Below are 15630 nucleotides of genomic sequence, written 5' to 3' on the forward strand. Positions count from 1 at the left end.
TCAACTTGGACACCTCTTCTGCTGCACTCTGCAATGAAGATTCTGATTTTTGCTGGGCATATGTGAAAAACTTTTCTCAAGTTTCTTCTGGGGAAAGAAAGGGAGGATTTGTGCACTTCAGTTTGCCAAGCTCAGTGCTGGCCGTGTATCCCGGCCCAGGATCTCTCTGTGTCCTCACCCAGCACTGTGAACCTGGAGTTGCTCCCGCCTGTGGCTTCGTGTTCCTATAAAATTCAAGATTTATCATCCCCTGACAATCGATTGGCCATTCCCGGATCAATACTTACCACTTGGGTCAATTAATCTTGATATTCACTTTAAGAGTAGTCAGTATCTACTTATTGATTTTAAGAATAATGAAAAGTAAGTACATGGGACTCAATCCCCGGACTCCTGGTTGGGGCAAACCTCCTACCACAGCCAGGCTTTGGCAGACATTGGAGCTCTCTCCCTAAGGGTAACAATTCGCAATCTGCTTTTTAAATTCCTGACTATCTCTTTGTCCAAAGGTGTCATGTCACTCAGAGACACGAGGCGCTCACGCGGCATTTCCAAAGCATGAGAGTAATGTTTGAGCAGCACTGGGCTGAGACAGCATCTCTGGTGCTTCTCTGGGCTTTGATAGGCTATTGTCACCACTTATAGGAGGTATTCTCAAAATTAAAGATTAAAGAATGTCCTTGCCATGCTAGGACTAGGCTTTGATGCTTTATGATTCAGATCTCCCATCATTTCTGCTTAGAATGTTCCATGAGTCACTCTGAACTCATAGGTGGTGCTTAACCAACAAAATGAAAACAACTCATAAAGATAAATGTATTTCAGCGTTTTTAAGCAGTTCTTGATTGCCTATGAGAATTTAACCTGAAAAACTCAGAGAACCACAAAATCTGGCTCTCTATTATTAATTGATGTGTTTGCAGTAAAGCACTGCATACAATTTTACACATGAAATGTAAGAATAAATTTCTTTGACTTGAAAACAAAACAATGATGCATCAGTAAATTCTTCCCTGACTACAAATTTATATTCTGGAAAGTGTTCATGGAACGTGTAGCCATTTGTATTCTCCATAGTATTATTTCTGTATCTTTAGAATGCTCTGAGAATAACAAATGAGCTGCCAGTTTAGAGTGACAATATGTTCAATAAGATGGAAATGGGCTATCTAATATTTGCAAAAATAAAATAAAAAATTAGTCCCTGGAGGTAATTTTTAATTTTTAGAGTTTTGCATAAAATACTACAGAAAACCAGACCATCATTGCAACCAAAATACATTCTTCAACTAGTTGTCAGAGCAAGATTTTTGTTCTACTGGAGAGAAGCGATTCCTTTCTTCCTTCCTTTCCTTCCCTTCCTTCCCTTCCCTTCCGTCCTTTCCTTCCCTTCCCTCCCTTCCTTCCCTTCCTTTTGCCACTTCCTTCCTCTTTTTTCTCCCTCTTCTCCATTTAATTTGCCCTTTTGCCCTTTCTTCCTTTGTTGCTCTTTCCCTTTCTTATTCAATTTTCCTTTTCTTCCTTTTTCTCTTACTCTTATTACTTCTTTCCAATACACTTTCAATTCCCTGATCTGCTGTTCAAATAACCAAGGAAAAGAATATAATCATATCCACATAAAGGAAAAGAAAACCACAAACCCTCCCTTCTGAAGAGGGTGACTATCAATTAGAAAAAAAATTAGGCATGAGTGCATAAAGGAGCAGAAGAGGAAGCTGAGCGCAGCCCAGCAATATTTTGTTTAGTCTAAGGGATTAATTATTCAACAGTTGCCGTCTTGATGAGAGTGTGCACACCAGACTGAAACTGGCACAGAGGTTAATTGGTATCTAAGGGCTGTCTCTGGTCACCTGATACCCTTAAGTAGCGTGGTTGCTATTTTAATACCTTTTTGGACTCCAGAAAGAACCCACAAAAGAACCCTAAGTCACACGTGAGGAGGTGGAGACACGATTTCCTGGCATGAGGAGTTCGGGAAATTGGTACCCAGCATCGGCTCACCCAGTGAGAGGAGAGAGATCTTGTGTGCTCGCTGCAGTTGAAAAATGGATTCCCCATTGCTGCTGGTTTAAGCCTTATGGGTGCTATTTAAACTTGGCATGTCATAAATCCAATATCTACCAGAGCGTTTGTTCTCCATCCCATTTTATCTGTGAGCGTGTGCAGAGAATTGCAGTGGTGCAAACAAAGATGTTTCACTCCAGCCAAAACCAAGTAAGTCCCAAACTTTGTTTTCTCACCAGGGGCAGCACAGGGACAGGGACTGATCTGTTCTCTCTGGTGGTCAGAGACAGGACCTGAGGGAAGATCATGGTGATGTTTAGGTAGGACATCAGGAAAAGGTTTTTCCCTCAGAGGGTGCTGGGCGCTGAACAACCTCCCCAGGAAATGGGCACAGCCCCAAGGTTGTCAGAGCTCCAGGAGTGCTTCGACACTACTCTCAAGCACAGGGTGGGATTGTTGGGGTGTCTGTGCATGGGGAAGAGCTGGACTGGATGACCCTTGTGGGGTTCTTCTAACCCAGGATATTCTGTGATGCTGTCATTTGCCAGGGGCCTTCTTCATCCGAAATGTTAGAGGAGGTCCTCAAGACTGCCAAAACCACTCTGGCTGGCAGGACATAGAATGTGTATGCACAGGTCTCAAATGCTTCAGGGGTGATCTGATGAACCACCAGAAATTATCAGCAGGGCTGGCCAGCATGTGGTGCTGAGCTTAAAAATGACCATGGCTTCACATTCCTGACTTAGATTCAGAGAACCTTCCCTGACCGGATATCCCAAGAATGGCATCTCTTGTTCTTCAGTCTCTGCTTCAGAAATGGGGATATTACCCCCTTTGGCTTTTGCCTCCTGCATGCAGGGGAATTCCTGTGAGCCCATGGTAGAGGAGGCAGAGATGGTTCCAAGTCAGAATGCAAACCACGAGCAAACACCTGGCTGTGCCACAGCCCCTGCTGCCGTAACATCTGAGGGTGTGTACAGCAAATTTTCAACAATTCAGGTGTGCCCTGTGGACCTAGAGAGTTTGACTCTTTTCAGAGCTAGGAAGTGGGTGCTTTTTTGGTATCTCATGATACAAAGATTTGGAAAAGGAGACTAGTGGTCATAAGCTAGCTGTGGCTTACCTGACAACAGAAAAGCAGGAGATGTGCTGGGAGCTGTGCACAGGATGGACAAAGCTGAAGGAGGAAAACAGGCAAAACCTTTGCAACAGGAAGAGTCAAAGTCTTTAAAGAAGCTTAACAATGCGTGCTTGTTACACAAAGGGTAACTCAGGCTTGGGCAAGAGCTCTGAGGGGGGAACAAGATGCAAGAGGTGCCAAGGACACAGGGGAAAGAAACCACCTCGCTGTCCCACCACCTGGCAACATCTGACACCACCAATGCTCTGCCTGAACAAGAGCAAGGAGGTGCCCACCGTCCACCCATCACCCTTCCTTTGGGGTTCATAAATCAGGATCTGGCTCCTGACTGACATCTGCCATTCAAGGTCCCCACCTGAGAGCATTTGGTGTCTTTATTTTCTTCCCCCCTGTAGGCAGCTCCTCTGCTTTGGGATGAAGCCACAGCAGCCATTTGAACTTGTAATGTGAGAGCGTAGTGGGAAGAGCTGGGGTGTTCAGGAACTTAGAGACACCCTTGTTTGCTCTTTTCTAACTTCTGGTGATGCAGAAACGATCACATCCTCTGTCAGGGAAATGGGGAAGTAAAACAGTGAGCATCAAGTAAGAAGAAGAAATTGTATTTAATGAAATTGGATTTGTAAATGTTTTTGTTCCAGCTACTTTAAAGCACCACTGGCACCACAGTTCCTAACTGAGGAACTGCCAAGAAAATAATATTTTCTTCTGCTGTGGTAGGCTTTCACCCCCTTTTCCTGGCTTTTTTCTCAGGCATGTTTTGGCACGTGGTAAATCATGTGCTGAAAGAGTGTATGTCTCTTCTTTTTGTCTTTAATATTGGCCTCAGCCCTAGGGAGCCTCAAACAACAAAAACCTGTCTTGGCCCAGATTGTCAGCTGGGTTACATCAGTTTCCTCACTGTGAGAGCACAGACCTCATCTTAACCACACAGACATCTTAAAATCAAGTAGTGGGACCAAAGTCCCAATAAACATTAAGACTCAAGTGTGTGCTGAGTCATTCCAAGGGACAAAGACATCCAGATAATATTTCCAGCTATTGGCATAAAATATTACCATGAGTTAAGAGAAAGCAGCACTTTCAAATGATCTTCCTGCCCAGCTCCTGAGTTATCAAGAACCTGAATGGACAATTCTGAAGGAAACAGAACACCTCAGGGCGATAAAGGAGGCTATTTTCAGAATCTTTGGCATCATAAACTCATAAATCTTGAAAGACTTTGCAAAGGAAAGAGTTGTTGCCTCTGTGCGCTCATCTCTGACCATCGGTGAAGCATCATGGGGAGCATCCCATCAACATCCCATTTCCAGCACCTGTTTTTTGTGTGTCAGAGCAGCAGGCTGGGTCCTGGGATGCTGGGATGCATGCAGGTCCCATCAAGGGACCATCCAGGAATGCAGGTCTCTGTTGGGCCAAGGATGGAGCTCTCCTGGTGCCACATTGCAAATCCCCTGGCGAACCCATCGGGGGTGAACCCCCTTCTCCAGCATCAGGATAAAAATCCTGTTTAGCAACACCATCACCGAGGACAAAAATTGAAAAGCCTTTTGTTGAACAAAGCACCTTTCACTTAAAAAATCCAGGCAAGATAAAATGACATGTGTGCTAATGATGTATTTTATGAACCACCATCTGTCTCGGGAAAGGTCAGAGAAAAATGGCAACCGCTGCTCAGGTGATTGGTGGTGGAGGGGGGAAAATGGCCCCATCTGAACGTGACAAGAAGCTTCAGTGACATCATATAAATGCCATAATTGGGAAGTGGTAAATTGAACAGGGCTGCCTTTGGAATTTGATGTGTCAATAAACAAGTTCAAGGTGACACGTTGGATCAATACGGCACGACAAGAATCATCCGACAAATTTACTGCAAAGTAATTGGGTGCAAAATGACTCAACTCAACCTTCACACTGCAGAAAATCAAACAAACAGGCAACCTACAGGCAACAGTTTGTATATGTCAGATGCTGCTTAAGGTAGCTTGCGCAGTACTAATAGAGTTGTTTTAAAGAGAGATGGGGAAAAAAAAATAAAAGTGAGGTTCCCGTTATTATGAGTGTGACCTGAGGCATTGCTATAACCCTCTATGCACCTCGAGGGTGTATAAATAGAAAAACAAAACACACAATTGCTAGAGGTAGTCTTAAATATTGATATTTTTCTTCCTGTCTCTGTTGAGATGACAAATAAAATAAGCTATAAACAGGGAACACCTTTTTTTTTTCTCTTAGCACAAACAAGAGGCTTTTCATCTAATAGCTTTCTCACCTTTCACTCCCCTTATTTTTTGATAAAGGAAGGTATAACAAGTCACATATATTAAAAAAAACCCCACATTGCACAGAGCTATTGAACGCAAATCACCGGCTACCATTAGAATTAACCATCCCCACTTACTACAAAACCTGAAAAGAGTCACTCAGAGCAGTCTCTTCAGCACATTAATTTGTTGACAACAAATTTGATGCTTGATTTGTCCCCACTCGACAACCTTTAATCTTGAGTTTCTCCGAGGGGAAAGTCAAGAGCTTATTTTTTTTCTCCAAGAAATCTGGGCTCTCGCCAAGGCTACGAAAGAAGCTGGTACACTGACTGCACACTTTGGAAATGTCACAGAGATTGATTGTGTTTTAATTGTGCATTCATTCTGGAGTGAGAAAAGAGGGAAGATGAGTGGAAAGTCACAGCCAAGGAGAAAGACACCGCTCATGTTCTCATCCCCTCCCAGCCAGGCTGAGTTTTAGCAGAGACTACTTTTTAATTTTATTTTTTTTATTTTTTTTGCCAGTGGTGGCTTTGTGCCTCCCTGGAAATGATGGGGAAGCCTCACTCCTGCCTTACCCCTGATGCTGCTGCAGGATCGCAGGGAATCCAACACAGACCTCAGGCCCTGGTGCTGACACGTGGCTCCAGCATCCACATAATTTACAGTGATCTGGAAATGCAGGAGAGCAGACAAACCCAACAGCTGAGCTTTATTGATGGGCTGACGCCACCGGATAAAGCAGCGTGCCGTCTTGGTAAGCTTTGGGCACACCGAGAATTTAATGAATGTCAGAATGTGGACGGGGTAAAAATAGTAAGGTTGAGACACAAGATTTGTGCCAGGCATGGGATTAGTGTGAGGAATTATGAGTGCAGCAGTTATGTTTAAAAAAACCCCATTCGTATATACATATATACACACACACACACACATATATATATATATATGTAAAATAGAGAGATTTGTCCCTAGTTGCCGTCCTGAAGCTCTCATGCTCCCTCAGGCAGGGATATCCCTGGGCAGCCTCTCCAAAGCCAGGACCCTCTTCAGGTAGGAAATTTCTGCCAAGAAAAGTGGGCTCTGTCCCACCAAAGAAATGTAACCGAGGTGCGCAAAACACTCGCGGTCCATCCTTTTTTTGGGAAAAATATTCCCAGACTTAGCAAGTGATCTGGTGCTGAGTTGTGGAACCAAGTGTGCAACATCAGAGGGCCAGCTGTCCCCTTTTCCCTGCCACCAAGGTTATCCTGCTAGGTAGGAAAATGGGAAAAATGCCTCTTTTTATCCTAGCAGAGGTTTGGGATGCCCTTGAGCTGCCGCCTGACCAAAGAAAGAGGTTATTCACTTACCAGACTTCCTTGTCATTCAAGAATGACTTGGAAAAGTCAGCTGGGAAGTGGGAACTGTCTTATCCTGTAAGATGAGGCAGTCCATTCTGTAAACCTGACATTTCTGGTGGGTTGTTTTGCTCCCCTCACTCTGGCTGAATTACAGAGGAGTCACAGCAGAACACTGAAACTGGACAGCCTTGGTTGGAGGAAGCGATGTGATGCAAGCCACCTCTTCTTCAAAAGGTATCTTGAGGTGGTTTTACTGCTTTTCTTTACTGGTTTTTACTTGTCAGTTTTGCAAACTTTTTTACTGGTTTTTGTTTGCCAGTTTCACACCTTTTTTGCTTGTTTCTTTTGTTTGTTTGGTTGTTTTTTCCCCTGAACAATCTGCATCCAAGCCAACTACGATTGTGTAAGGAGCTGCACGGGATATTTGCAAACCTGAAGAAGTGAAAATACAAGGATACTTTATTTTCAGATTTTCTGGGGAACATTTGGGTTATCAAAAGCTTGTTAACCTAGTTTTATTCTACTCTGTGAAGAAAAAGTTCTTCTTGGTAAAGCTGAAAGCCTCGTGTTGCCCTGCTGCAACAGATCTGCCTGGATATGGAGATAACATGGAATTTCCAGCAGCATTCCATATAATTTCTGGAAGTAGATTTCTACAGCAGTAGCTGCAGATGAATATCTGCCTCTGTACCATTCTTTGCTGTGAAGCAACTTGCACATCTGAAAACATCACCTCTACACCTGAGAGAGGAGCCTGGGATGTTCATTTCCCATTAATTAAAGGGGGAATCAGGTATCCAGTCTCTCGGGTTGCTGTGCAAACGAAACCATGAGGGAATCACACTTTGCAGGGCACAAAATGGGGAGCTGACAGACTGGTGGCATGCGAGCGTGTTGGTGACAGGGATCCACAGCTTGGAGTTTCCACCACCTGAAACATAGTGGAAAAATCCCAAGCAAACAGTTCTCTCCACTAATTTTGCTGAATTTCTTGTTCCTTGAACTGATTTTGTCTCTTTGAATGATATTGATTTCCAGTGTTTCTCTAATTTATTCTTTATCGTCTTTGTTTACTTGTAATGATTATTTTGTTGTTAATTGATATTTCTGCTGTGCTCCTTAAAAGCTGATTGAAAATCAATTCAAGCCAATGGCAAACCTGTCTCTGATTTCAGTGCATTTTAAAGTTATTATTGTTATTTTCCCCCTCTTTTAGTGTATCAAAAGGGGAAAAAATATAAATGAAACAGTCCTTTAAGCTGTGTAGCTCTTCCTGGAAACATTTGTATGTATGGTACCTTCCCTAAATCCTTAACACTTTGATTGTCTTTGGGTTATCAATCACGCCAGTTATTTTCTTGTTCGACTTAAGAGGATTATTGGGACTGGATTTTGTACTTTGTCAGTATTACAGAGTGACACCTCCACACTCTGGCCCTGAGCCTGCCTGGCTTTCCTCTCACTGACATCACCTGGACGTGCCGCCCACCCTGCTGCTGACAGGCCCGAGGAAATCTGTCCAGCCCAAGCAGAAAATTCAAATTAGAGCACCAGGGAGGCAGGGAAAGGGTGAAGGGGACAGATTTCCACCTAAGGAGCAAGTGATAAAGCGTGGCTTTTCTTTTTGGGATCCTGACAGAAATCAGATGCCTACAGCACAGAAGCTTGGATATCACCTTAACTCATGCGAGCAGGTGGAAAGCAAAAAGGTATTTCATTTTGTGTTGAGCTGAGGAGTGAATCTGACCCCATTACTCCTCTGCAGAGCAGCTCGTGGGCTGCTCTTCAAGGAAACATATTATTTGAAAGATTTCTCTGCTCCACAGGTGAGCCCATTTTCCGTTCCAGTCTTCTCTCTTCTTGTTTTATTCACCTCTAGGGATGCACATTAATGGATTTTGGCAGCCTTTGGACCAAGCCTTGCCTGAGGGACCAAGTGCTCTTTGGGTGTTGTGTTTGACCCAGTCTTGGTTTGTCTTGTTTCCTTCTTGAGTGAGCAGGACCAGAAGAAGGTTGAGGTTAGTGGAGTAGAGGTAGAGTCAGTGGCTGAGGAGAAGGTTGAGGTTGAGAATGGCTGAGGTTGTCTGGGGCTGTGGGACCGTGTCCATGGGGCACCTTGGAGCCCTCTGTGCCTTCCCTTTCTCCCTCCAAGTGGAAAGGAGATCAGGGGCTGCTGGGCCCCTCCAAAGCTCCTTCAGAGAGGGTCTAACCCTGTTCACCGTGTGATCCCACCCAGGGCTGGTGCTGCCAGCCTTGTCTGCAGGTCTGGTCCCTCAGCCCAGGATCTCTCCTCTTCCCTGGAATAAACATTGCAGCTTTGGCCATTTAAATCTCTCCTGCCATGGCTGGGACTGCCGTGCTAATTGAGCTGCAATTGCAGGCCCTGAAAGGCATCAGGGTTTGTTTAGAGTTGCTATTAGTTTTTCTGGGGTTGCAGAGAAGCCTTGCATGGAAATTGAGCCCATTATGTATTTGGGTCTTGCTTAACGAGATGCAGTGCAAAAGGCACTCCATTACTTTGGAACTAGAGGCTTTGCCTTCTTTCCAAGATTGATTTTTATTTCACAAATTATTACTGCATGGATTAATGATCTCTCTGCATGCAAACGCTCTCGGCTGCTACCCAGGTACATTAACCTTTCATAGAACAAAGAATTCCTCCTCCACAATGTTGCTTTGACCAAAGAATTTTTCTTCTAGGTGCTGCATATTAAATACGTGGGCATCACCTCCTTGCTCTTCCCAACCACACAGGATGTGGGTTCAGAAATTTTGGGCCCATGTGTGTGAACCTGTGACCTCCTCCAGGTGTTGTCTTCTTCACTGGACCACTGCAGACTCCTGGTGATCAGGGAAAAGTTGCAGGCTGTAATTAATAAGATAATAGTTGGTACTAACAAAGCGTTTATGCAGCACTCAGGCACTCCCAAACTGGAAAAGGCTACAGTTTATTGGCATGTAAATTGGGACCTGGAGGTGGAAAAAAATGTGTCCATGAAGGTCCCAGAGAGAACAGTCCAGACTCCTGAAGCTTATCTCCATCCTTGTAAGATAAAGCAACACAGTTCTGATGTGCTGAGACTTCTACAAGGATGTGCTCGAGATGTAAGGTCAATCCTGCAACAGCCTCTGCAATGAGGCTGATCATATAAACCCCAAACAGGAGACAGAACAAAGGGGAACAGCTTTAAATTGCCAGATGCCAGGGTTAGAAGGGCTATTGGGAATTAGGAATTCCTGTCTGTGAGGGTGGGCAGGCCCTGGCCCAGGGTGCCCAGAGCAGCTGTGGCTGCCCCTGGATCCCTGGCAGTGTCCCAGGCCAGGCTGGATGAGGCTTGGAGCAGCCTGGTCTTGTGTCCCTACCTATGACAAGGCATTAGGCTACATGGCTTTTAAAGTCCTTTCCAACCCAAACCATTCTGTGATTCTGTGATTCTATTTAAGAATCTGTGGATTCTTTTATTATTTATGTTAACCGACATCCTTAGTCCGGCTCCCTCCCGGTCATTCTGTCGTGGCAGCATGCTCATTTAGAATTGAAAAGTCTGGTCTGCTGGCAGATTGCTGCCTGCTCTCAGTAAATAGCATGAAATGTAGCCAGCTTTGCTGTATTTGTGAAACTTTCCCCACAGCTCTAATTATGCCTGGGTAGTACTAACATTTAGTCAGCTTAAATTATTAAACTCTTGCAGCCCCCGCAGGTAAAAACCTGTTTAATTAATGACTGATTAGTTAAATCATTATGTGTTCTGATATGAATCACAATAATTTTTATAGGCCGTATTATCATTTTAAAGGCATGCTAATTTATTGAAGGATTCTTTTTCTTAAAAGGAACAGAAATAGGCGTACCTGAGAGTTTAGGAGAAACCACCTCCTTTATTAAGGACAAACGATATCAGGAGGAATCCAGCATAGAATGATATTCTCTAGACAATCCTTAATGATCTTTACTACATCTGGAATCTGGAGATGTTTAGTCTCTAGAGAAGGAGTCCTTCAGATCTGGACATTTTTATGTTTAAACGTGCATTTTTATTTATTTCCCCATTTGGAGGGCAAATCCTGGCACAGCGGCACAGATTTCTGAGGCTTCCAGTGCTGCCAGCAAAAACAGAGCTGATGTCCCCTCTCCATCATTGTCCTGCTGCCTTGTTGGTGTCTGCTGCCCACCAGAGCTCCTGTCCCAGGCAGCAGAGCCCCACGTTCAGTGCAAGTGGCTTTTGGTGTCAGTCTGGATAAAATGAGGCATCACTGGGGTTCAGCCAGGTAGCTTGTACCTCTTGCCAACCCATGCTGGTCCATGGCCCCCTGGCACCTTGCAGGAGGTGGACTGGCATGCCCAGCTGTCATCCTTGCTGGCATATGAGCCTGCAAGCTGAAGGGTTGGCTGATGCACACCTTTGGCTGTGACCCCAAGGCTGGAATCTGATCCTGATGGGGCAAATGCCAGGGGTTACAGCTGTGCCACAATAATAAATAAATAAATAAATTATATTTATATTTATATTTATATTTATATTTATATTTATATTTATATTTATATTTATATAAAATGCTTTTATTTATTTATACATAAAAATATATAATATATATTATATATATAATATATATTATATATATATAATTTATTTATTTATATATATATAATATATATATAATAAGCATACATACATACATGCATGCATACATTCATGCATACATATATCTGTAAAATAAACCTCAAACCTCTTTTTCTCAAGGATCTCCTCTAAATATCAGTCCTGACACACCGTTGCCCCCAGATCACATTCAGGTGCTCAGACACCTTAAATCTCCAGGTAACTGATGAAGGCATTATCAGACACTAGAATGTTATCTCTGACAACAATTATTTCTGTGAGGACGACAAATTCCTTCAGAAGACTTCATTCAGCTAAGCTTCGACAACTCACAGCAAAATGGTCATGGGCATTATCTGTCAGACTTTTCCCTCTGTGATAGAGATAATCTCCTTTTCCAGGAAGCAAATATATTTGACTGTTGGGAAGCAGAGATATACAAGAGATTGCACATCAAATCTGGATGCTGCTCTCTGAGCAAGCAGGACTGTGGCCACACACTTTCAGGAGCTGACAGAAACACCCATTTCCTTTTTTGAGTGGAAGCGGTGGGCATAAGCAGCAAACTTCCGATCCCCAAAACCCCATGATCATCACCAAGAACCTGAAACCCCACACTGTTGGCCTTATTTTCCAAGGCACAGCTATGCCTGGTCTCCTGGGGGATGCAACAGCCAAATTTGCAAAATCAGGTGAAATTATGCTGTTTCTTGGTCTAGTAGCAGTTGAGTTCAGTCTTTCTCTAGAGCCCCAATGGATCTGGTTGTCTTCAGCACAGCAAAATGAGGAGCCTCCAATGCAATGACTTGGGGGGTGGCCTGCAAGCAGGGTGCACACTTTGATAAGAGATGTAAGGCTAATTAAGGCGAATTCAGAGGAATTTCAGCTCCTTGCCCAGCTGAAGGCACCTGTGCTCTCCCAGCAGCAGAACGTCCCAGAAATTCCCAGTATGGAACTTCCAGGGGAGCCAACAGGCAGAGTCAGCTGTGGCTGGCTGCCTGGGTGGACACACTTAACGAGGTACGTATCATGTTGTGCTGCCTCACTAAAGAAATCTAGGATGGCACTTGCAAAAAGGAAAGGAGAAGCTAAAAAATGGTTATTTTGAGCTAAATGCTCTCACAGAAACATAATGCACTGCAAGACTGCTCACTTCCCTTTGGTTTGCCTAAGCACTGCAGCCAAACAGTGCAATAAACACACTCCAAAAAGAAGACATGGCTTGCTTGCTTTCTTTTTTTTATTCTTTTTTTTTTTTTGTAGCTTTCTGCTTTTCTCTCCCTCTTTTCCTATCATATTGAATCATCAGGGTGTGAAATATAATAAAGCACTGTACCATTCAATCTGTCGGCTGTACCTTACAGGTGTACTCCAGGTAAATATCCCCTTGGCTGGTGAAAAATGAGCTTACCTGAAACAGATGACTTTGATGAACTTCAGTAGCTGGGCCTCTATCACTCTTTTCCAATTGGCTTCCCCAGCAAAGCATGGTTACCCCGCACAAATTTGTCTTACTGAAGGAAAGATATTCTCTAATTCACTCTGCTCCCAGAGACTTGCCCCCCTCGCTGATGTCTTCACTTCATCTGGCGTTCCATAAACGTATAAATGGCAGGGCTTGTCAGCTCTTCCACTGCGCGACTTGGGGGAAATAAATTAATTATTTACCAGCCTATCGCACGCCCCATTACTTTGATAAAACTGGAATATAAATAAAAATGACCACGTATTAAAAGGTGCCATTTGCTGGATGCTGCAGTGGCAGGCTCAGGATCACGCAGAAGCTCCTGCTTCCCCCCTCTGCCCTCCCCAGGCAGCCCCTGCTCGCTGCCAAGCAGGGCCTGACACCACAAGCAAAGCAGAGACCTATGCAGATAAGGCCCCTGTACCTGCAAGGGCCTTCACTGCTCACCATTTTAATTTTAGGTAAGTGCTGAATGCCTCTCTGCTCCCAAAAACAAGAACGTCTAGAAGATTAAGTTCTGCCTGACCAGCAGTAATCCAGGGAAGCCATTCCAAGTGGTTTGGAGGTTTCTTTTCTTTGATGGCTCTTTGCTGATTTCTGGTTTTATTTGTTAGTTTTTTATTCTTTTCTCAGACAGATCTCTCAAGAGGGCAGGGGAAGGCCAGGAGAAGTCCTGGGGGTGACTGGGAACAGAGAGATGTTGTTGTGGGCAGTGGATCCTCGATGGCAAAGTCAGAAACCTGCTCCTTCTGCAAGCCCAGAGCGTGCAGGCCAGAGAGTAGAGTGAGGAATTCTCTCCACTTTTTCCTTCAACCACTCATTTGGGTGAAAACACATTGTGATTTCCTAAGTAAGACTGTGATTTGGGGGAATACCTGAGGTAATTTCCCTTTTTGCCTAAGTATTTTTAAAAGCCTGTTTGAGGAGTACAGAAAACCTCACACGTTACAAGAGGGATTGGCTGGTTGGGGGGTAGGGAATGGCCTTTCCACTGAAGAATCATTTTGTTCGTCAATAATTGTCATTTGCAGTAGAATGTACTGCTTTTCATCTTTAAACGAGTTACAAATGTTAATTATTTCATCCTTAGAGGCCTTTAAGAGGGATAAATACACTATGTCCTTTTGTTGACTGGAAAAAGCGAAGATGATGTGACAAGACCTGTCCACAACTGTGAAACCAAGAGTTTTAAAGCCTTAAGCAATTGCACTGGTCACAACACCCATCCTGATTTTGTGACTGTATTTCCCTCTCAATGCTCTTGTTGCTGCTTTGGTTCTTATCTCTCACAGAATAGAAATACTTTATGGATTTTACACCTTCATTTCTCTCTCCCACATGCATAAGAGAAGAAAGTCGAAGCTGGGAGCATTTGCTTCTTTCCCAAACTGGAATCTTTGGGGTAATGGGCTGTCTTTTCTTGACATGCAGAGATGCTGAGAGAACTGGACAGGCTGGGTCAAAATGGGAAGCATTTTTAGGTGGGAGACCCTTTTTCACCGCATCTTTTCTAGATTTTCGAATAAGCAAACTGTTTCACTGAGTGCTTGAAAAGGTAGAGCAACAAGGCTGCTAATGGGGCTGCACCGGAGTTTGTGCATGAAGACACCAAGTTACTTTGGAAGATACAGAAAAGGCAGGATGCAAAAGGATGCCCAGAGTAGATCTTCCTAAAACCATCAGAGCATAAGCAAGGTTATTATATCTACTTAAAAATGAAGTGCTCTGTAAGGTGGCCAGGCATGATATTTAAGGCCATCCCTTTATAAACCTATGCAGAGCCCCAGTAGGCCCAAACCATTAAACAGATCTTCCCCAGGACCAGAAATAACCTCAGTAATCTCAAAACTTCCCTTCTCACTGAATCCACTGCTGTCCTGAGCCAGTTCAACATTTCACTTCAACCCTTACTGTTTTTCATTCTGCAAAGCAGCAGGCAGGGAACAGAAGCCACAAACTCTATTCAAACCTGAATGATTACAGCCAAACTCTGCTTTGGTTTGTGTTCTCTTTTTTTTTTTCAGGTCATCTTGGAATGGATTAATCTGAAACCACAGCCCAAACTAGGATATGTTTTAAAAACCTTCAGAGCAGAATTGCACTCACGTTCAGTGCCTCAGCTTTTTGTTTCAGGCCAGGGTTTATTTGTGCCCTCCTCCTTCTTCCTCCATTTTTTTCTAAATCATACCATCAAGTAGTAAAAGCACCATCCATGTTTCAGATGCATGCAAAATAAACTACAGAAGGAAAGTGGCAGATAAATTTAACGAGCATTAAAGTTATATATAATTTAAATATGTATAAAATTATTTGGTGTATCGATTAGAAAATGGGCTGTTGACCATTTAAAGGCAACAATCAATTGCATAGTTCACAGGTCAGGTCAAGTTTCATTCTAATGATCTAAAAAACCAAATAGCATTAGGAGATAATGAACTCCACAGGATTACAGATGTGATCTATAGCTCTGCTGTGGCACAAGAAACAGCAAATGAGAGAGGGCATCATCTGAAGTGCCCTGGCCTCCACAGACAAAAACCATGTTTTTATAACTTGGCAAGGTGTCAATTTATGATGTAATCAAAGGCAAAGGATGAAATTACTCTGCTCCTAAAACCCCACATGGTTAGGCTCAATGACATCAATGAGCAAGGGAGGTAGATCCCCATTAATGTGGTCTGCAAAGTTATCTTCCCTGTTCTGGTAAGTGAACACCAGGAGTACCCACCCTGTTAATCAAAGGGAGCTGATAGCCCTCCCTGCTCCCACCAAGGGGTTGGGTTACACCAGGGAAATGCCTCAGGGCTGCTCC

Source organism: Melozone crissalis, unplaced genomic scaffold (assembly GCF_028551555.1).
Source record: "Melozone crissalis strain CALT ecotype California unplaced genomic scaffold, PUWL_Pcris_2 ptg000036l_1, whole genome shotgun sequence".
NCBI lineage: Eukaryota > Metazoa > Chordata > Aves > Passeriformes > Passerellidae > Melozone > Melozone crissalis.